Source organism: Carcharhinus amblyrhynchos, chromosome 19 (assembly GCF_965287045.1).
Source record: "Carcharhinus amblyrhynchos chromosome 19, sCarAmb.v2.hapA, whole genome shotgun sequence".
Taxonomy (NCBI): domain Eukaryota; kingdom Metazoa; phylum Chordata; class Chondrichthyes; order Carcharhiniformes; family Carcharhinidae; genus Carcharhinus; species Carcharhinus amblyrhynchos.
The window spans coordinates 8,378,744-8,402,296 of record NC_137342.1 but is presented as its reverse complement, the minus strand read 5'-3'; the positions used below and the strand labels follow the sequence as shown (position 1 = coordinate 8,402,296).

General features: G+C 47.5%; 1 non-coding gene across 1 annotated transcript; it reads right to left on the bottom strand.

Annotated features, from left to right (window-relative positions):
* Positions 1-5,437: 5,437 nt before the first annotated feature.
* Positions 5,438-5,633, bottom strand: LOC145355666 (U2 spliceosomal RNA). Its single transcript, XR_013889024.1, has one exon. It is a non-coding gene; the product is annotated as a U2 spliceosomal RNA (small nuclear RNA).
* Positions 5,634-23,553: the final 17,920 nt, after the last annotated feature.

Here is a 23,553-nt window from a genome sequence, read left to right as displayed (position 1 = left end):
TACACTGTAATTGAGTTTTCAGTCCACTCTCCGATACAAGAAAACCTTGGGCTAACAATCAGTTAGATTTAACAATTAATTAACATTAAGTGCCTTTTATTACCCTCATTAGTTTTTCATTTAAAAACCTTATATTCAAATATTAGCTGCTTAGTTCCCTATGTTCGGTATTATGATTAAATCCCCTTCATGGGGGGGAGGTTTGGGGGGAAGGGGGGGGGAAGGGGGGGGCGGGGAAGGAGGGGGGAGGGGGGGAAAAGGAGGGGGGAAGGGGGGGAAGCGGGGGGGAAGGGGGGAAAAGCAGGGGGGGAGGGGGGGAAAGCAGGGGGGGAAGGGGGGGAAAGCAGGGGGGGAAGGGAGGGGGGAAGGGGGGGAAAGCAGGGGGGGAAGGGGGGGAAAACCGGGGGGGGGGAAGGGGGGGAAAACCGGGGGGGGGGGAAGGGGGGGAAAACCGGGGGGGGGGAGGGGGGGAAGGGGGGGAAAGCAGGGGGGGAAGGGGGGGAAAGCCAGGGGGGGGGAAAGCAGGGGGGGAAGGGGGGAAGCGGGGGGGAGGGGGGTAAAGCGCGGGGGGGAAGGGAGGGGGGAAGGGGGGGGAAGCAGGGGGGGAAGGGGGGGAAAACCGGGGGGGGGGGAAGGGGGGGGAAAACCGGGGGGGGGGGAGGGGGGGGAAGGGGGGGAAAGCCAGGGGGGGGGAAAGCAGGGGGGGAAGGGGGGGAAGCGGGGGGGAGGGGGGTAAAGCGCGGGGAGGGGGGAAGGGGGAGGGGAAGGGGGGACAGGAAGTGGGGGAACGGGGGAGGGGAAGAGGGGAGGGGAAGGGGGGAAGAGGGGAGGGGAAGGGGGAGGAAGGGGGGAAGAGGGGAGGGAAGGAGGGGAAGGGGGGAGGGGAAGGGGAAGAGGGAGGGGAAATGGGGGTACGGGGAGGGGGGGAAGGGGGAAAGGGGGGAAGGGAGGGGAGGGGAAGGGGGGAAGTGGGGGAAGTCGGGGGGGGGGGGGAGACAAATATCCATTCACAGCAGCAGGACCAGAGAACCCCAACCGTGGGTGTCATCGGAGAATCCCAGCTGTAATTTCCATGATGGATATTTTGTATCTTGGACTCCTGGAGTGGCAGGGAATTCTCACGCTCATGGACACAGAATAAATGTAAGATTCTTAATTAAACAAACGTAATTGTACTCATGAGTGTAATTGCAGTGTTAAAATTCCAATTAGATCCCTAAATTTATTCCTTTATCTAAACAAGCATTCAGATTTTTTTTGTCTTTATGTGTTGTTTCAGGTCTAAATATCTCTGTGACCATTGCAAGGACTGATCTGAATTCTCCCCATGAATGAAATCTCCCGTTTCCTCTCTGCCTGTGTTATCGTCGTCTCCCGATACAGGCACGCCACCTGGTGATGACTGTCAGAACTGAGCAAGGTATGGAGATGTCGGCATTGGACTGGGACCAGCACAGCAAGAAGTTTCACAACACCAGGTTAACATCCAACAGGTTTATTTGGTAGCACGAGCTTTTAGAGTGTTGCTCCTTCATCAGGTGAGTGGGAGTTCTGTTCACAAACCAGGCATATAAAAACATAGGCTCAATTTACAAGATAATGGTTGGAATGCGAGTCTTTACAGGTAATCAAGTCTTAAAGGTGCAGACAATATGAGTGGAGAGAGGGTTAAGCACAGGCTAAAGAGATGTGTATTATCTCCAGCTAGGACTGTTGTTGAGATTTTGCAAGCCAAGGCAAGTTGTGGGGGGTTATGGATAGTGTGACATGAACCCAAGATCCCAGTTGGGGCTGTCCTCATGTGTGCGGAACTTGATTATCAGTTTCTGCTCTGCAATTCTGCATTGTCATGCGTTGTGAAGACCGCCTTGGATAACGCTTACCCGAAGATCAGAGGCTGAATGCCTGCGACCGTTGAAGTGTTCCCTGACAGAAAAAGAACACTTCTGCCTGGTGATTGTCGAGCGGTGTTCATTCATCCGTTGTCGTAGCGTCTGCACGGTCTCCCCAGTGTACCAAGCCTCAGGACATCCTTTCCTGCAGCGTATCAGGTAGACAACATTGGCCGAGTTGCAAGAGTATGTCACGTGTGGATGATGTTCTCAGGTGAGATGATGGCATCCATGTCGATGATCTGGCACGTCTTGCAGAGGTCGCTGTGGCAGGGTTGTGTGGTGTCATGATCACTGTTCTCCTGAAGGCTGGGTAGTTTGCTGCGGACAATGGTTTGTTTGAGATTGTGCAGTTAGAACATTGAACATTACAGTGCAGTACAGGCCCTTTGGCCCTCGATGTTGCGCTAACCAGTGGAACCGATCTAATGGCCCTCTAACCTAAACTATTCCAATGTTATCCATATGCCTATCCACTGACCATTTGAATGCCCTTAAAGTTGGCGAGTCCACAACTGCTGCAGGCAGGGCATTCCACCCTCTTACTACCCTCTGAGTAAAGAACCTACCTCTGACATCCATCCTATAATTATCACCCCTTAATTTAAAGCTATGTCCCCTCGTGTTAGCCATCACCATCCGAGGAAAAAGGCTCTCACTGTCCACCCGATCTAATCCTCTGATCATCTTGTATGCTCAATTATGTCACCTCTTAACCTTCTTCTCTCTAACGAAAATAACCTCAAGTCCCTCAGCCTTTCCTCATAAGACCATCCCACCATACCAGGCAACATCCTGGTAAACCTCCTCTGCACCCTTTCCAATGCCTCCACATCTTTCTTATAATGCGGCGACCAGAACTGTACGCAATTTGTTTGAAGGCAAGATGTGGGGGTGTGGGGATGGCCTTGGTGAGATGTTTGTTTCATTTATAACATGTTAAAGGCTCTGGAGAAGATGTCGTAGCTTCTCTGCTCTGGGGAAGTACTGGATGACGAGGGGTACTCTGTCCGTCGTGTCCCGTGTTTGTCTTCTGAGGATGTCGGTGCAGGTTTTTCACTGTGGCGCGTCGGAACTGTCGATCGATGAGTCAAGTGCCATATGCTGTTCTTATGAGGGGCATCTTTCAGTGTCTGTTGCGATCTGCCTCATCTGAGCAAATCTTGTGTGTATGGAGGGCTTGTTCTTAGGGGATGGCACCTTTAATTTGTTTGAAATGAACCAATAGGAGTCCTGATTAACCTGATAGGTATGGTACCATAAACAGAGGGCATGAGAAGGTGCTACACCCAGAGACCCAGATTCGATTCTGACCTCGGGTCACTGTCTGTGTGGAGTCTGCATGTTCTCCCCATGTCTGTGTGGGTTTCCTCCGGGTGCTCCATTTTCCTCCCACAGTCGACAGGCAACATGGTGGCACAGTGGTTAGCACAGTTGCTGCCTCACTGCGCCAGGGATCCGGGTTCGATTCCTGACTTGGGTCACCGTCTATGCAGAGTTTGCACATTCTCCCCGTGTCTGTGTGGGATTCTTCTGGGTGTTCTGGTTTCCTTCTACGGTCCAAAGGGTTAGGTAGATTGAGTAAAAAGTCTGACAACACCAGGTTCAAGTCCAACCGATTTATTTGGTAGTAAATTCACTAGCTTTCGAGTTAGCCCCTTCGTCCGGTGAATGGAGAGTTCTGTCCTCACACAGAGCATATAAAGCACAAACAGTTTACAGATTACTGATCAGAATGTGAATCTTTACACCTAACCTGCTGTTCAAGTCTTAAAGTGGCCGACAATGTGAGTGGAAGGAGCACTGATCACAGGTTAAAGAGATGTGTATTGTCTCCAGACAGTACAGTAAGTGAGGTTTTGCAAACCCAGGCAAGTCACGGGGGTTACAGATGGTGCGACATGAGCCCAAGATCCTTGTTGAGACCGTCCTCATGTGTGCGGAACTTGGCTATCAGTCTCTGCTCAGCGACTCTGCGCTGTCATGTGTCGTGAAGGCCGCCTTGGAGAATGCCAAGAATGCCAATGCTATCTCCTGAGATAGCCAAGTTCTGCACACATAAGGACGGTCTCAACAAGGATCTTGGGCTCATGTCGCACTATCTGTAACCCCCATGACTTGCCTGGGTTTGCAAAACCTCACTCACTGTACTGTCTGGAGACAATACACATCTCTTTAACCTGTGATCAGTGCACCTTCCACTCACATTGTCAGCCACTTTAAGACTTGAACAGCAGGTTAGGTGTAAAGATTCGCATTCTAATCAGTAATCTGTAAACTGTTTGTGCTTTATACGCTCTGTGTGAGGCCAGAACTCTCCATTCACCTGACGAAGGGGCTAACCCAAAAGCTAGTGAATTTACTCCCAAATAAATCGGTTGGACTTAAACCTGGTGTTGTCAGACTTTTTACTGTGTTTACCACAGTCCAACGCCGGCACATCCACATCTTAGGTAGGTTGGTCATGCTTAGTGTCAATGGAACTAACAGGGTAAATGCACGGAGTAAATGCATGGGAGAATTGTTGTCTTTCCACAAATAAGCAGACCAATACTGCTGAATGTACTTCAGATGTGGTCTCACCAGTGCCTTGTACAGTTGCAGCAAGACTTCCCTACCCTTATATGCCAACCCCATTGAAATAAGGGCCAAAATTGCATTAGCCTTCCTGCTGTATCTCTGTGCTATCTTTCTGTGTTTTGTGCACAAGTGCCCTCAAGTCCCTTTATGTTGAGGCTTTCTGCAGTGTTTATTGATTTATCAACTCACGCAATGGTTTTAAACTAACACAAAAACAATTCCCATTAATATCCTTGCACACTACTTAATTTTTAGAAACAGCAATTACGCAGAGTGCAATAAAGTCCTGTGATATTTCCCATGGTTGTGTTGATTTTGTATTGAATGACAATGAAAACAACTCGAGTGCAAATCCCAGACCACGGGCTATTAGTTACATTGATAATGAGAGATGCAGTCTGGTGATTTAACGTTAAAGATATCCTGGTGTGCTTAACCCAAGTAATTTGCAGAGGGAATAAGTGGTGCGCACATACCTTCGATTAAGCATTGATGTGAACGTCAAAAAGAATCACCAATTTATCTTGAGATATCGGCTTAGTCAGGAAATAACCCGATGGGAGAGCATTAATTGAGTTTCAAAATCAGCTCGAACCAGAATTGGCTCTGTAGCACCCATTGTAATGATTCTACTCTGTTCATGTTTGAAAAGAGGTGGTGACAGGGTAATCAGTGCAAACATTTCACCTTGTAATTTACTTTTCAAGATGCGTTCGTCTGTGAAGTCAAGTCTATTATTAACATGTCACCGTCTGGTGCCTGTGCCAATGAGAGAAATTGAGGCTGATGGAGGACGTGAACTTTCTCTCCTGAGATTCAATTTTTCTTCAGGGAACCAGTCAGTATTTACCTTTTTTTTGTTTTTATTCCAATTCGATCAAATCAAATCCGATTCAGAGTCCCAACAAGTTGGGACATTCCCGATCCAAGCTGACAAGACAGGGCTCTCACCTCCTGTCTTGGGTTTGACCTACATGATCCAAGCTGATTGGAGTAGGCGTAGCTTCTCCTCCAAGGCTTGATCTCATTTGCATCTTAGCCAAAAGGCCGAGGTGCCGCTTTTAAAAATTGCTTCAAATGAAACTAGAACGTAACCTGAATTCAACCAAGCGCAGCATGTCGATACTACACTTGATCTTAGCCAAAAGGCCAAGAAGCGATCTTTAAATAGCCCTTTGGCCCAACTTGTCCACGTGACCCTTCTTTTTTTAAACCCCTATGCTAATTCCAATTGCCCGCATTTGGTCCACATCCCTCTATACCCATCACACCCATAAACCTATCTAAATGCTTTTTAAAACAGAAAATTGTATCCGCCTTTACTACTACCTCGGGCAGCTTGTTCCGGACACTCACCATCCTCTGTGTGAAAAAACTACCCTCTGGATACTTTTGTATCTCTGCCCTCTCATCTTAAACCTATGCCCTCTGGTTTTAGACTCCCTTACCTTTGGAAAAAGATTTGATTATCTAGCTGATCTATGCCCCTTATTATAAGAACATAAGAAATAGGAGCAGGAGTAGTCCATCTAGCCCTTCAAGCCTGCCCCGCCATTCAATAAGATCATGGCTGATCTGAAGTGGATCAGTTCCAATTTCCCGCTTTCTCCCCATAACCTTTGTCTGTCAGAAACCTATCTATCCATGACTTAAATATATTCAGCGAGGTAGCCTCCACCACTTCAATGGGCAGAGAATTCCAGAGATTTACCACCCTTTGAGTGAAGAAGTTCCTCCTCAACTCCAATCTAAATTGCAACCTCCCCCCCCTTTATCTTGAGGCTGTGCCCTCTAGTCCTGCTATCCTTTCTAAGCGGGAAGAATCTCTCTACCTCTACCCTATCCATCCCCTTCATTATCTTATAAGACCCCACCTCAGCCTTCTAAACTCCAACGAGTACAGACCCAGTCTATTCAGTCTCTCTTCATAGGCTAACCCCCTCATCTCCGGTATCAGCCTAGTGAACCTTCTCTGCACTCCATCCAAGGTCAATATATCCTTCCGCAAGTGTGGTGATTATTTTAAAGACCTCTACAAGATCATCCCTAAATCTCCTTTGCTCCAGAGAAAAAAGTCCCAGTTTATCCAGCCTCTCCTTATAACTCAAACCATCAAGTCCCACTGGTACCCCAGTAAATCTTTTCTGCACTCTTTCTAGTTTAATAATATTCTTTCTATAACAGGGTGACCAGTATTCTGAGTATGGCCTTACTAATGTCGTGTACAATCTCAGCAAGACATCCCAACTCCAGTATCCAGTGTTCTGACCAAGCATGCCAAATGCCTTCTTCACTATTCTGTCCACCTAAGACTCCACACTCAAGGAGCTATGAATGTGAACCCATAGAAGTAAACTGGATTAATTGTAGGCCGATTCTGGTCTACATCTTGTGACTCCCAGAAGATCAAAATAATCACACACTTTCAAAAGGGGTGGTGATGGCCTCGTGGTATTATCAATAGACTGTTAATCCAGAAACTCAGTTAATGTTCTGGGGACCTCGGTTCGAATCTCACCACAGCAGTTGGTAAATTTAAATCTAACAAAAAATATCTGGAATTAAGAATTTACTGATGACCATGAAACCATTGTCAATTGTCAAAAAAAAAACTCACCTGGTTTACTAATGTCCTTTAGGGAAGGAAATCTATCATCCTTACCTGTGGTCTACATGTGACTCCAGAGCCACAGCAATGTGGTTGACTCTTAACTGCCCTCAGGTAATGAGGGATGGACCGTAAAATACTAGCCAACCAGCAACGCCCATGTCCCATGAATGAAAGAAAAACACAGATTAAGTTGAGGAGAAACTTTTTTTACCCAGAGAGTGATGAATCGGTGGAATTCATTGCCACAGAATGAAGTTGGGGTCAAAACATTGTTCGAGGAACGCTTGTTATGGAAGCTAGAACCAGGAGTAGGCCATTTGGCCCTTCAAGCCTGCACCGCTATTCATTTTGATATTTGCTGATCATCAAACTTCACATCCTGATCCCAACTTCCCTCCATCTCTCTTGATCCCTTTCACTCCAAGAGCTACATCTAATTTCTTCTCAGATCAGACAATATTTTGACCTCAGTTATTTTCTGTAGTAGTGAATTCCACAGATCGACCATCCTCTGGGTGAAGACATTTCTCCTCACTTCAGTCCTAAAATGTTTACCCCTTACCCTCAAACTATGACCCCCTCGTTCTGGACTCCCCCACCACTGGGAACATTCTTTCTGAATCTACCCTGTCTAATCCTTTTATAAGTTTCATGAGACCCCTTCTCACCCTTCTAAGCTCCAATGAAGTGGACGTTGAACATGTTACTCAGGACACACCAGCTGCGTTGGAGTGTTATATTGTTGCTCTGTACACAGATTGTAGTGTCATGGTGAGTGATATGGCATTCTGTCTATATACATGCACATCCACACATTACAAAGCAGCTCCTAAATCACGTTGCAATAATGCAACACTAAAACAAAGGCAAACATCCCCCTTCTCTTAAGAAAGGTTAAATCCAGGACAGAAGATTCAAAAATGATAACTTGTAAACCAATGGAATTATGAATTGCAAAAACATTCAGCAGTTCACCTTGATGCAAAACAATTTTGCATTATCATCAAATTTCTACAGTGCGGAATAGACCATTCACCCTGTCATGCCTGCTCTAGCTTTCTGACAGAGTGTCTTACCCAGGCCCTCTTCCCCATCGTAACCCCACACATTTCCCATTGCTAATCCATTTAACCTACACATCTTGTGAAATTTGTACATTCTCCCCATGCCTGCCTGGGTTTCCTCCAGGTGCTCTGGTTTCCTCCCCCAGTCCAAAGATATGCAGGTTAGGGAGATTGGCGATGCCAAATTCTCCTTCAATGTACCCAAACAGGTGCTGGACTGTGGCAACCAGGGGATTTTCACAGTAAGTAACTTCATTGGAGTATGCCGACTTGTGACTAATAAATAAACTTTAATTTAGCATGGCCAATCCACGTAACCTGCACATCTCTGTGGGAGGAAACAGGAGCACCTGGAGAAAACCCACGTAGACACAGGGAGAATGTGCAACCTCTACACAGACAGTGACCCTGGAATTGAATCCGGGTGCCTAGAACTGTGGGGTAGCAGTGCTAACCGCTGCGTCACCATGATGGCAAGTAAAATTTAGAATGAGTTAGTTACACTGCTCAGCGAAACAGTGCTTGGATTGGCAAATTCTGGCCGTGTTTCTCCCTTTTTGATTGGATTTGAATCATTAACATGTAATACAAGGCCATTGTCCTCATTTCAACTGGAAAGTGAACTCCTGAACTGAAAACTGTGTGCTGCAGTTCTGGGAAACCTCATTGTATTCCCCACTGAAATGGCAAAGAGTGGCTCATGAACTGGGCAAGATTTCCTCAGTAAGCTTGACAACAGGTTTCCCAGACAAAACTTAACAACATTCTAATTCAGAAATAATTCTGATTCTCGGAGGCTATTGAGGTATAGATAGGGTGGATTCTCGGAGGCTGTTGAGGTATAGATAGGGTGGATTCTCGGAGGCTATTGAGATATAGATAGGGTGGATTCTCGGAGGCTATTTCCCAGGGCTGAAATGGTCGCTACGAGAGGACACAGGTTAAAGGTGCTGGGGAGTAGGTACAGAGGAGATGTCAGGGGTAAGTTTTTCACTCAGAGGGTGGCGAGTGAGTGGAATCGACTGCCGTCGGTGATAGTAGAGGTAAACTCGCTGGGGTCTTTTAAGAGACTTCTGGGGGAGTTATAGATAGGCCTGGTAGGTATGGATATGATCGGTGCAACTTGTGGGCCGAAGGGCCTGTTTGTGCTGTAGTGTTCTATGTTCTACGTTCTATGTCTAAGCCTTTCAGTAAAAACAGATACAAACTGATCAGTTTGATTGCTTTCTAAACGTACTTCTTAGTTAAAAAGGACATGTAAGACGGAGGCTGAGGGGAAGCCTGATACAGGTCTACAAAATTATTAGAGACGTAGACAGACATAGATAGTCAGAGGCTCTCTATTTCCAATCAAGACACGAAACAGAGGGTGAATGAATAATGTCAGTGACTGAGTGATTCCTGGATAACCCCTTTACCAGTGAGTTCCTGTAATGTGTGCCACCGATGCGTATGTTCTCATCGTTTAAATGATTGTTTTATTTCTGAATTAGAATATTGTTAAGTTTTGTCTGGGAAACTTGTTGACAGAGGGGGCACTGGTTCAAGGTGAGAGAGGGAAAGTTTTGGGATGATGTGCAGGGCGGAAGCTTTCTCAGGCAGAGATGGTGGGTGCCTGGAACGTGCTGCCAAAGAGGGTGGTGGAAGCAGGTATATGAGCAACATTGAAGAGGCACCTGGATGGGTTCGTGAATAGGAAGGGAATAGAGGGATATGGAGTAAGGCAAAAGGTTTTTTTTGGTTTAGTTAGGGCATCGAAATCAGCACGATTTGGAGATCCAGAGGGCCTGTTCCTGTGCTGTATGTTTCTTTGTTCTTGTTCTTTAGTCTTAAAAATCAGATGCAGAATCTGTAATAGGGTTTAGAAATATGTGTGAGGCAAATAAACTTACTCTCCTTCCCTGCCAGCCCATTAAGCTCTAACTGCAGTCACCCAGGCTACTGTTTCATCCTAATTAAAATATGGAGTCCCAGAGGTTAACCACACACCATTGGCATTTATGAACAAACTCTTCAATTGTAATTGGGAAACTCAATCTAGAAACTAATGTACATTTTTCAAAAAAGAAGTGGAACAGTTGTGGGCGGGCAGCATGGTAGCACTGCTGCCTCAGAGCATGAGGGACCTGACTACAGTTCTGGCCTTCGATGACTTCTGTGTGGAGTTTGCACATTCTCCCCGTATCTGTGCGGGTTTGCTCTGGGTGCTTCAGTTTCCTCCCATAGTCCAAAGATGTGTGGGTTGGGTAGATTGGCCATGCTAAGTTGTATCAGGGGATTAGCAGGATAAATATGTGGGGTAAAACCTGGCTGGGATTGTTGTCGGTCCAGGCTTGATGGGCCGAATGGCTTCTTTAGTACTGTCGGGATTTTGTGATACCGTAATTCTAAATGTGTCTGGTACAGAAAGCTATCGTGGAAAAGAAACTTGGGACATTTCTGAACCAGGTGATACGGTGTCACATAAAGAGAGGTTCTGTCATTACATGAAAATGGGGAAGTTCAATGTCTGAAAACATTTTGGCTGGAATATTACCATGCTGCCCGCCAAGGGAATTGGAGCGAGCAAGGTTGTCAACATTGGCGAAACCACAGAATGTAGGTGAGGCCAAAACATGCTCTAATTTCATAGAAACATAGAAAAACTACTGCACAAACAGGCCCTTTGGCCCACAAGTCACGCCGAACATGTCCCTACCTACTAGGCTTACCTATAACCCTCCATCTTACTCAGTCCCATGTACTTATCCAAAAGTCTCTTAAAAGACCCTAATGAATCCACCTCCACCACCACCGCTGGCAGCTGATTTCACACACCTTCCACCCTCTGAGTGAAAAACTTATGATGTGGGTATGCTGGCGTTGGACTGGGGTAAACACAGTAAAAAGTCTGACAACACCAGGTTTAAGTCCAACCGATTTATTTGATAGTACGCTCACTAGCTTTCGGGGTTAGCCCCTTCGTCAGGTGAATGGAGAGTTCTGGCCTCGGACAGAGCATATAAAGCACAGACAGTTTACAGATTACTGATTAGAATGCGAATCTTTACACCTAACCTGCTGTTCAAGTCCTAAAGTGGCCGACAATGTGTGTGGAAGGAGCACTGATCACAGGTTAAAGAGATGTGTATTGTCTCCAGACAGCACAGTGAGTGAGGTTTTGCAAACCCAGGCAAGCCACGGGGGTTACAGATAGTGCGACATGAACCCAAGATCCCTGTTGAGACCGTCCTCATGTGTGCGGAACTTGGCTATCAGTCTCTGCTCAGCGACTCTGCGCTGTCGTGTGTCGTGAAGGCCGCCTTGGAGAATGCTTACCCGAAGGTCAGAGGCATTCACGGGCATCCATGTAAATTGCAAAGCAGGCAAACCTCTGGAACTCTTTGCCCACCTCTTTGTCCTTTTCAAGGACATTGTGGGGGGGATGTCAGGGGAGGGGAACAACTGGAATTTTCAATATCCAGATCAGTGGAATTTTACTGATAAGCAACATTGAGTAAATGGAGTTAAAGCTCAGATCAGCCATGATATAATTGAACGTTGAACCAGATTTGACGGGCTGAATGGCCTGTGCTTGTAACTATACTCCTTCCTACGTTTCAGTCAGGTGGAGAGGTGTTCTGTTATTCCTTCACAGTAAGAAGTCTGACAACACCAGGTTTAAGTCCAACCAGTTTATTTGATAGTAATCCCACAAGCTTTCGGAAACGGTGTTCCTTTGTCGAGTGTGTGGAAGGTTCTGATCAGACAAAGGCATATAAAGAGACGCACAGTATACAGAATACTGATTAGAATGCAAGTCTTTGCAGCTAACCTGTTATTCAAGTCTTAAAGATGCAGACAATGCGAGTGGAGACAGCATTAGCTTAGGTTAAAGAGATGTATATTATCTCCAGACAGGATTCCCGGCTTGGGTGGCGATCTGTGTGGAGTTTGCACATTCTTCCTGTGTCTGCATGGGTTTCCTCCGGCTGCTCCAGTTTCCTCCCACAGTCTGTAAGACGCGCTGGTTAGGGTGCATTGACCCAAACTGGCGCTGGAGCGTGGCGATTATGGGAATTTCATGGTAACTTCATTGCAGTGTTAATCTAAGCCTTACTTGTAAACTTTACTCACGAGGAGAAGGAACAGTGTAAATGGTGGCAGGAATAGGAATACATCAGTACGGTGTTGAATCCTCATTGTCTGGCGTTTCACATCCTCCACACCTCACATCATGATTGTGCAGAAAATTCCGAAGCTGCTGACCTAACTTGTTTGCACTTGACACGCTGGAATATCCCAAATTCGGCAAGTTTTGCGTCCACTCTTGCTGCAAGTGTCTCGGTCTGGCGCTGTCCCAAACACTGGAAGGGAAGTATTACTCCACTGCATCAACCCTCAGTGACACAGTGGTTAGCACTGCTGCCTCACAACAGCAGAGACCTGGGTTCAATTCCCACCTCGGGTCACTGTCTGTGTGAAGTTTTCATGTTCTCCCCATGTCTGTGTGGGTTCCTCCTGGTGCTCCAATTTCGTCCCAAAGATGTGCGTGTTAGATGGATTGGCTGTGCTAAATCGATGCTTAGTGCCAAGATTATCAGGGTAAATATGTGGGGCTACGGGATAGGGCCTGGGTGGGATTGCTGTTGGTGCAGACTTGATGGGCCGAATGGTCTCCTTCTGCACGGTAGGGATTCTATGATACAAGTTATCTTCTATCAGTCTCCCTAAAGCTTCTCAACAATTGCTTCCAACATTGGCTACTGGTCCTGCCCATGAGGCCACGGCATCTTGGCGTAACGGACATTCATTCAGCCATTTTGCAAGGAAAGACTTGAAGAGAAGTGAAACATCTTCAGCCATTGAAGTATTTTTGACGTGCAGCGTCTGTTATTACGTAGCGAGTGTTACAGCCTATCAGCACACAGCAAAATCCCGCAAACAGCAATATGAAAATGAACAGTGTTCGCCAGTCCAAAAAACAAACTAACAATCAGTGGGTAGTGTCCCTGCCTCTGAACCAGAAGTTCCATATCCCTCTATTCCCATCCTATTCACGTATTTGTCAAGATGCCCCTCAAAGTCAGTGGTGTATCTGTTTCCACCACCTCCCCGAGCAGCGAACTCCAGGCGCCCACCATCTCTGTGTTAAAATCTCGCCTCGTACATCTCCTTTATACCTTGCCCCTCGCACCTTAAACTTACGCCCCCTAGTAATTGACTCTTCAACCCTGGGACAAAGCTTCTGACTATCCACTCTGTCCATGCCCCTCATAATCTTGCAGACCTCTATCAGGGCACCCTCAACCGTTGTCTTTCCAGTGAGAATAAAGCAAGTTTCTCCAATCTCTCCTCATAGCTAATGCCCTCCATATCAGGCAACATCCTGGTAAATCTTTTCTGTACTCTCTCCAAAGCCTCCACATCCTTCCAGATGTGCGGCGACCAGAATTGAACACCATGTTCCAAATACAGCCCAACTAAGATTCTATAATAGTCAACTTGCAAAATCCTTCCAAACACATCAATGGCTGGCGGTGAGAGTGGGAGACACTCCTGGTCTGCCATGTGTGCAGTAAGTGCTGGTTGCTCGAGAAGCTCCAGCTCAAAGTAGACAAGCTGGACTCTGAGCTTCAGACACTGAGTCTGATCAGGGGCGGGGAGTGTAACCTGGATAATGTGTGACAAGAGAAAGTCAAACCCCCTAAACTGACTAACTCTGAGGGTCTGGAACAGGAGGGGGTTGCTGAGGGGAGGAGGGGTGAGAGGGTGGAGGGGAGTGTGGAGAGGAAGGGTGAGAGGGTGGAGGGGGGTGTGGAGAGGAAGGGTGAGAGGGTGGAGGGGGGTGTGGGGAGGAAGGGTGAGAGGGTGGAGGGGGATGTGGGGAGGAAGGGTGAGAGGGTGGAGGGGGATGTGGAGAGGAAGGGTGAGAGGGTGGAGGGGGATGTGGAGAGGAAGGGTGAGAGGGTGGAGGGGGGTGTGGGGAGGAAGGGTGAGAGGGTGGAGGGGGGTGTGGGGAGGAAGGGTGAGAGGGTGGAGGGGGGTGTGGGGAGGAAGGGTGAGAGGGTGGAAGGGGGTGTGGGGAGGAAGGGTGAGAGGGTGGAGGGGGGTGTGGGGAGGAAGGGTGAGAGGGTGGAGGGGGGTGTGGGGAGGAAGGGTGAGAGGGTGGAGGGGGGTGTGGGGAGGAAGGGTGAGAGGATGGATGGGGGTGTGGGGAGGAAGGGTGAGAGGGTGGAGGGGGGTGTGGGGAGGAAGGGTGAGAGGGTGGAGGGGGGTGTGGGGAGGAAGGGTGAGAGGGTGGAGGGGGGTGTGGGGAGGAAGGGTGAGAGGGTGGAGGGGGGTGTGGGGAGGAAGGGTGAGAGGGTGGAGGGGGGTGTGGGGAGGAAGGGTGAGAGGGTGGAGGGGGGTGTGGGGAGGAAGGGTGAGAGGATGGATGGGGGTGTGGGGAGGAAGGAGGGGGGTACCCAAAAGCCTCAGCCCCTGAATCTGCACAACAGGTTTGAGATCCTTGCTCCCAGTGTGGACAAGAACGAGGGCTGCAAGGTGGACGAGCAAACTGCCCACGGTGCAGGGGTGCAGACACAGGTCAAAGCAGAAGAAGTAAAGAGGATTGTAATGGTAATTGGGGACAGTGTAGTTAGGGGCATAGACACTGTCCTTTGTGACAAGGATAAAGAATACAGAAGGGTGTGTTGTCTGCCTGGTGCTCGGGTCCAGGATGTCTCATCTGGGCTGCAGAGGAACCTGGAGTGGGAGGGTGAGAATCCGGTCGTCATGGTTCATGTGGGTGCCAACGACATAGGCAAAATAGGAACTAAGGATCTGCAGAGGGAGTATGATATTCTGGGAACCAAATTAAATAGCAGAATCGACAAGGTGGTTATCTCTGGATTACTACCTGAACCATGTGCAAATTGGCACAGGGTAAATAGGATTAAGGAGATGAATGGGTGGCTCAGGGATTGGTGTGGGAGGAATGGGTTTGAACTTATGGGGCATTGGCACCAGTATTGGGGCAGATGGGACCTGTTCAGATGGGACTCTGGACCGTGCCGGGACCAGAGTCCTGGCGAATCGTATAACTAGGACTGTAGATAGGGCTTTAAACTCATTACAAAATCTAAAGTAAAGGAGAGGGTGCGCGTGCAGGTAAATGTTGAGGATGTTCCGCTTATAAAAGGAGTAGGGGGCATGAGAGAGGTTAGTAGTGTTTCGACAAATAAGGTCCAGATAAAAGCTGGTATAAAGACACTTTACCTGAATGCGCGAAACATTTGGAGCAAAGTGAATGAGCTGATCGTGCAAATCAGCACAAATGGATATGATCTAGTGGCCATTACGGAAACGTGGTTGCAGGGTGACAGGGACTGGGAACCGAATGTCCAGGGGTATCAGGCGTTTAGGAAGGATAGACAGGAGGAAAAAGCGGGAGGGGTAGCTCTGTTAATTAAGGATAATATCAGGGTGGTAGTAAGAGAGGACATAGGCTCCAAAGAGCAGAACGTGGAATCGTTGTGGGTGGAGATAAGGAACAGTAAGGGGAGGAAGACGCTGGTGGGTGTGGTCTATAGGCCCCCAAATAATAACTTTGAGGTGGGGCGGGCTATAAGCAAGCAAATAAATGATGCGTGCAGAAATGGAACGGTGATAATTATGGGGGATTTTAGTCTGCATATTGATTGGATGACCCAAGTCGGACGCGATGGGCTTGAGGAAGAGTTCTTGGAATGCTGTCGGGATAGTTTCCTTGAACACTGTGTGATGGAACCTATGAGGGAGCGATCTATCTTAGATCTGCGGTTGTGTAACGAGGCAGGTAGAATTAGGGATCTTCTTGTAAGGGATCCTCTTGGGATGAGCGATCATTGTATTGTTGAGTTTCTGATGCAGATGGAGGATGAGAAAGTAGGGTCCTGAACCTGTGTCCTCTGAACAGAGGGGAGTATGATCGGATGAGAGCGGAATTGGCGAATGTAGATTGGGGGCACAGATTGGTTGGTAGGATGGCTGAGGAACAGCAGAGGATTTTTAAGGAGATCTTGTTCGGTGCTCAGCAGAAATATATTTCGATGGTAAAGAAGGACTGTAGGAGAAGGGATAGCTAGCCGTGGTTATCTAAGGAAATAAAGGAGAGTATTAAATTAAAAGCTGATGCGTTCAGAGCGGCTAAAAATAGTGGGCGAGTAGAAGATTGGGAAAGATTTAAAAATCAACAAAGAATGACTAAGAAGGTGATAAAGAAAGGAAAGATAGAGTATGAAGCTAAACTAGCTCTAAATATAAAAAGTGACAGTAAAAGTTTTTACAAATAAATAATGAAGAAGAGACTGGCTAGAGTGAATGTTGGACCCTTGGAGGACAAGAGGGGGGATTTAGCAGTGGGCAATGAGGAAATGGCTGAGGCTTTAAATAAGTTTTTTGCCTTGGTCTTCATGGAGGAGGACACAAATAGTTTGCCAGATATTAAAGATAGAAGGATGGTAGGAAATGAGGACCCTAATGCGATTATTGTCACTAAAGAGGTAGTGCTTGATAGACCAACGGGACTGAAGGTAGACAAGTCCCCAGGACCGGATGGAATGCATCCCAGGGTTCTGAAGGAAATGGCAGAGGTGATAGTGGATGCCTTAGTAATTATTTATCAAAATTCGTTGGACTCCGGGGAAGTGCCGGAAGATTGGAAAACGGCTAATGTTACGCCACTGTTTGAAAAAGGTAGCAGAAAAAAGGCAGGGAATTAAAAGGCCGGTTAGTTTAACGTTTGTAGTTGGAAAGTTGCTAGAATCCGTCATCAAAGAAGAAATAGCGAGGCACCTAGAAAAGAATGGTTTGATTGAGCAGACGCAGCACAGATTCGTGAAGGGGAAGTCGTGTTTAACAAGTTTATTGGATTTCTATGAGGATGTGACTAGTGTGGTAGACAGAGGGGAACCGGTGGATGTGGTGTTTTTAGATTTCCAAAAGGCGTTTGATAAGGTGCCTCACAAAAGGTTGCTGCAGAAGGTTAGGGTGCATGGAGTTGGGGGTAAGGTGTTAGCGTGGATAGAGGTTTGGCTGTCTAATAGGGGGCAGAGAGTTGGTATCAATGGGTGCTATTCTGGTTGGCAGTTGGTGACTAGTGGAGTGCCGCAGGGATCGGTGCTGAGGCCTCAGCTATTTACCATTTATATAGATGATCTGGAGGAGGGGGCTGAGTGTAGGGTGATGAAATTTGCTGATGACACAAAGATGAGTGGGAAAGCAAATTGCGTGGAGGGTGTGGAAAGTCTGCAGAAGGACCTGGATAGGCTGAGCGAGTGGGCGAGGACCTGGCAGATGGAGTACAATGTTCGCAAGTGCAAGGTTATCCACTTTGGTAGAAATAATAGTAGGAGGGATTATTATTTAAAAGGCGAAAAGCTGCAGCATGCTACGGTGCAGAGGGACCTGGGGGTCCTGGTGCACGAATCGCAAAAACCCAGTCTCCAGGTGCAGCAGGTGATCAAGAAGGCGAATGGGATGCTGGCCTTTATAGTGAGGGGGATAGAATATAAAAGCAGGGAGGTCTTGCTGCAACTGTACAGAGTACTGGTGAGGCCACAGCTGGAGTACTGTGTGCAGTTTTGGTTGCCACACTTGCGGAAGAATATATTGGCCTTGGAGGGGGTGCAGAGAAGGTTCACCAGGCTGATACCGGAGATGAGGGGGTTGGACTATGAAGAGAGGCTAAATAGACTGGGTCTGTACTCGTTGGAGTTTAGAAGGCTGAGGGGGGGATCTTATAGAGACATATAAGATAATGAAGGGGATGGATAGGGTAGAGGTAGAGAGATTCTTCCCACTTAGAAAGGATAGCCGGACTAGAGGGCACAGCCTCAAGATAAGGGGGGGGGCAGTTTAGAACGGAGTTGAGGAGGAACTTCTTCACTCAAAGGGTGGTGAATCTCTGGAATTCTCTGCCTGTTGAGGTGGTGGAGGCTACCTCGCTAAATGTATTTAAGTCACGGGTAGATAGGTTTCTGACAGACAGGGGAATTAAGGGTTATGGGGAGAAAGCGGGAAAGTGGAACTGATCCACCTCAGATCAGCCATGATCTTTTTGGATGGCGGGGCAGGCTCAAAGGGCTAGATGGCCTACTCCTGCTCCTATTTCTTATGTTCTTATGCTCTGAATGCAGAGTGGCAGCCCTCATGTTTTAAATCCCTGGCGACAGGCTAACGACCTGCTCCAGGAATTACTGGCTATGGAAACAGATGTAAGTCTGCCTTGGTGCACCACTAGGTGTGGGACAAAAGACTTGGAACTGGAATTCTCTAACAGCATGATGCAAAAATATGAAAGGCTTAATTTGTTGAAAGAAGTATTGGATGCCAGGATTAAGAAAAGCACAGCTGGGTTTATCCATAAATGTAACACAGTGTGAAGTCTTTTGTATTTGCTGCCTCCATAATCAACCTTGTGAAAGAAAATCCCCAAATTGTGCAACATTATCTCCACTTTTGCCTTGTGCCTTTCAGGAGCTCTGGTTGTTAGATCATTAGAAAGAGGCATTATGTAAAATGATTTTGAAAGCTATTGTGGCACTTCTGCCCAATCATTACTGAGGGATTATCTGCAGGTTTCATTAGGGCTGCATAGAATTTGCAAGCAAACAATATTCCATCCAATCTGGCGCAGTTAGCGGAACGCAGGATTATTCTTTGACTTCTTGGTGACGAGCACATTGTTTCTAATGTTTACCAAACATTGCCTTTCTAAATGTGCATCATGAAAAGCAAGCAAAACAAGACAGTAAGATGAAGCCTTGTGTCAATTGGGAAGCATTTGGGAATGCTCATAAATTAGCACGTTAATGCACTTGGCGATTTATGTAACATGTTCAGTGTGTTTTACATTTGCAATCGGAATGTTTACTCTCTTGATAATTGGATACCTGAGAGACCTTCCCAAATCACCATTCATCTATGGGATGTGGACATCACAGTCTAGGACAGAATTTATTGCCCACCCTAATTTCTCTTGAGAAGTGGTGGTGAGCCGCCTTCTTCAACCGCTGCAGTCCACAGTCGTATGCCAATACATCCACAGCGCTGTTAAGGAGGAACTTCCAAAATTTTGACCCTGTGGCAGTGAAGGAACGACGATATATTTCCAAATCAGGATGGCTATTGGCTTGGTGGGCAACTCGCAGATGGTGTTAATCCTATGCATCTGCCCCCTTGTCCTGAGCGGCTGTCTTGGGTTTGGAAGGTGCTGCCTAAGAAGACTTAGTGAGCTCCTGCAGTGCGTCCTGTAGACTGCTGACACTGTGTGACGGTGGAAGGACTCAATCTCTATGAATGGTGTGCCGATCAAGCGGGCTGCTTTTCCTGGATGGTATCGAGCTTCTTGAGCGTTGTTGGAACTGCACCTAAAATTTATTTATTAGTCACGAGTAGGCTTACATTCACACTGCGATCAAGGTACTGTGAAAATTCCTTAGTCGCCACACTCTGGTCTCTGTTCGGGTACATTGAGGGACAATTTAGCACGGCCAACGCACCCAACCAGCACATCTCTGGACTGTGGGAGAAAACCAGAGCACCCGGAGGAAACCCATGCAGATACAGGGAGAATGTGCAAACTCCACACAGACAGTGACCCAAGACAGGAATCAAACCCGAGTCCCTGACGCTGTGAGGTGGCAGTGCTAACTACTGTGCTGCCCCTATCCAGGCAAGTGGCGAGTATTCTAACACACTCCTGACTTGTGCCTTGTAGATGATAGATGGGCTTTGGGGAAATCAGGAGGGAGCTACCACATAACCCTTAACCTTTGACCCGCACTTGTAGTACCTCATACGGCCAGTCCAGTTCAGTTTTTGGTCAATGATATCCCCAGCGTGTTGATAGCGGGGACTCTTCACCCAACTTCTCCATCCATTTTGAAGATACGGGCTGTAATTTTGCCGCGATGCCCGCCCGGAATTGGGACAGGCCCGGCTTGCAGAACGGAATTCTTCGTTGGCCCCGGGTGGAATTTTATGAGCCTCGCCTGAGCAAGGTCGTAAAATGTCGGCTGTGGTTAAATGTGGGTGTGTGAACAGTTAAATCCGCCCAGGTTACTTCCCTATTGAAAAGTCAATGGAGTCCTTCTTTAACTATGCAGGTTGGGTCCCAGGGATGTCATCGAGACCTGACTGCGATTGTAACTGATGATCTGAGTGCTGAAGACTCTGTGAGCTCCTCAACAAGTAAGGACAGAAGGTGAACGTCCTTATACCCCTTCATTCCCCGCCCCACATTCTTCCTCCCCCAACAACAAGGAAGCTGATCCACCCTCTCCCCCGGATATCAGTGTGTAGCTGTCGTATGGGTGGCACGGTAGCACAGTGGTTAGCGCTGCTGCTTCACAGCTCCAGGGACCTGGGTTCGATTCCCGGCTCGGGTCACTGTCTGTGTGGAGTTTGCACATTCTCCTCGTGTCTGCGTGGGTTTCATCCAAGTGCTCTGGTTTCCTCCCATGGTCCAAAGATGTGCGGGTTAGGTTGATTGGCCATGCTAAGAAATTGCCCCTTCGTGGCCAGGGATGTGTAGGTTAGAGGGATTAGTGGGTATAATATGTAGGGATATGGGGGTAGGGCCTGGGTGGGATTGTGTTCGCTGCAGACTCAATGGGCCGAAGGGCCACTTTCTGCACTGTAGTGTTCTATGATTCTATATTGCACTGTTCCTTGCCCTTTGCAAGCTAACAGGATTTAAATAAGGCCACAGTTTTGGAGAAATGGGTTACAGCCACCCAACTGTCCAATGCACATTTGCCGTTAACATCAGGACCACCGGAGTGTGTTGGGCAGGGAGAGACAATTCAACCTCTAAATTTCCCATTGGCTTTCTCCCATTGAGCAGCCTTGGGTGGCGTGGTGGCACAGTGGTTAGCATTGCTGCCTCACAGCTCCAGGGACCTGGGCTCGATTCCCATCTTGGGTCACTATCTGTGTAGACTCTGCACGTTCTCCTCGTGTCTGTGTGGGTTTCCTCCGGGTGCTCCGGTTACTTCTCACAATCGAAAGATCTGCAGGTTAGATTGATTGGCTGTGCCAAATTGCTCTTCAGTGTTCTGGGTTCAAATCAAAAAAACGTTTGGGTCTCAACTATATTCTGTGGTAGTGAATTCCACACATTCACCACCCTCTGGGTGAAAAAATTACTCCTTGCCTCAGTTCTAAAAGGTTTACCCCTGATCGTCAAACTATGACCCTAGTTCTGAAGTCCCCCACCATCAGGAACATTCTTTCTGAATCTACCCTGTCCAACCCTGTTAGAATTTTAGAAGTTTCTATGAGATCCCCACTCACCCTTCTAAACTCATGTCAGCTATGACTCTCACCAACTTTTACAGATGCACCACAGAAAGCATTCTTTCTGGTTATATCACAGTTTGGTATGGGCTCCTGCTCTGCCCAAGGCCTCAAAAAACCACAAAAGGTTGTGAATGTAGCCCAATCCATCACACAAACCAGCCTCCCATCCATTGACTCTGTCTACACTCCCCACTGCCTCAGCAAAGCAGCCAGCGTAATTAAGGACCCCACACACCCCAGACATTCTCTCTTCCACCTTCTTTCTTTGGGAAAAAGATACAAAAGTCTAAGATCACATACGAACTGACTCAAGAACAGCTTCTTCCCTGCTGCCGTCAGACTTTTGAATGGACCTACTTGCATTAAGTTGATCTTTCTTTGCACCCTAGCTATGACTGTAACACTACATTCTGCACTCTCTCCTTTCCTTCTCTATGTACGGTATACTTTATCTGTATAGCATGCGAGAAACAATACTTTTCACTGTATGCTCATACACGTGACAATAATAAATCAAATCAGATCAAAACAAAACCCTCGGTTTACACCAGTGGTAGATGTTACGATGGTCACAAAGGCAATGGGAGAATCATTAATAGATCTACCCCTTGGCTTTGTGGATTAAGAGTTGCTTTATTGCTTGAGCAGATGCTTGTTCAATAGGAAGCAGCCAGAAGTGATTTTTAAGCCTGGAACTTTACCTGGGCTGGAGTTGTAGGTCCCAAGGTGAAGGCTAGCTGACTGTTATGTAGAGATACCAGCGTTGGACTGGGGTAAGCACAATAAGAAGTCTCACAACACCAGGATAAAGTCCAACAGGTTTATTTGATAGCACAAGCTATTGGAGCATTGCCCCTTCATCAGAGTCACCCTGATGAAGGGCCAGTATTCCGAAAGCTTGTGCTACCAGATAAACCTGTTGGACTTTAACCTGGTGTTGTGACACTTCTTACTAGTTGACTGTAAGCCATGGGAGTGGCCTTTCACTTTACCATAAAGAGTGTTGGTAACCGGAGGGTGGCTGACTTACTGCAGCAGAGAAGTCTAAGGATAAAGTCCTAGAGTGGGGGAACATGAAGACCAAAGTCTCTGCCGCCCATGGGGGGCAATAGAAGGGCAAGAAACATTGGACCATAGTTGCATGAAGCGTCATGCCTTTTCAGATTGGAGGAGATTACAGTAGTCAAGAGTAAGATCATAGAAAGATAGGCTCAATGGGCTGACGAGCCACTGTATGGCCCGATGGGTGGGATTTTACCGCCTCGCTCATCCCAAAAGCGCTGCCCAACGTCAACGGACCTTCCCGTGGTCCGTCCCTCACCCACTCCGATTCTCGTGGCGGTGATGTGATAAAATTCCACCCTCTGATACCACGACGACGACATGAGTATTGGAACGCCGAGTGCCGGCGCAGCTTGGTGAGGAGGGAATTGACGGTGAACAGGATAGGATGTGTGGATTTGACCTCGGGATGAGTTGGAGTTTCATGAAGGGTGGAGCTGGCAAAGTTGGCGACGAGAGAATTAGAGAAGTCAAACACTGAGGTGCCCAAGGTGTAGCTGGGACTTTCAGCACTGCCACCTGCTTCTGGTAAATGCCAATCTGGCATTGCTCATATAGCCGATCTCGGCCAATACCACCCCACACAATTACACACGCTCCCTCTGCCTCCAAGGCTGCCTGCTGTAAGACACATAAGAACATAAGAAATAGGAGCAGGAGCCTAGCCCTTCGAGCCTGCCCTGCCATTCAATAAGATTGTGGCTGATCTGAAGTGGATCACTTTCCCGCTTTCTCCCCATAACCCTTTTTTTCCCTTGTCTATCAGAAACCTATCCACCCATGACTTAAATATATTCAGCGAGGTAGCGTCCACCACTTCAATGGGCAGAGAATTCCAGAGATTCACCACCCTTTGAGTGAAGAAGTTCCTCCTCAACTCTGTTCTAAATTGCTCCCCCGCCTTATTTTGAGGCTGTGCCCTCTCGATCTGCTATCCTTTCTCAGCAGGAAGAATCTCTCTACCTCTACCCTATCTAGCCCCTTCATTATCTTGTAAGTCTCTATAAGATCCCCCCCTCAGCCTTCTAAACTCTAACGA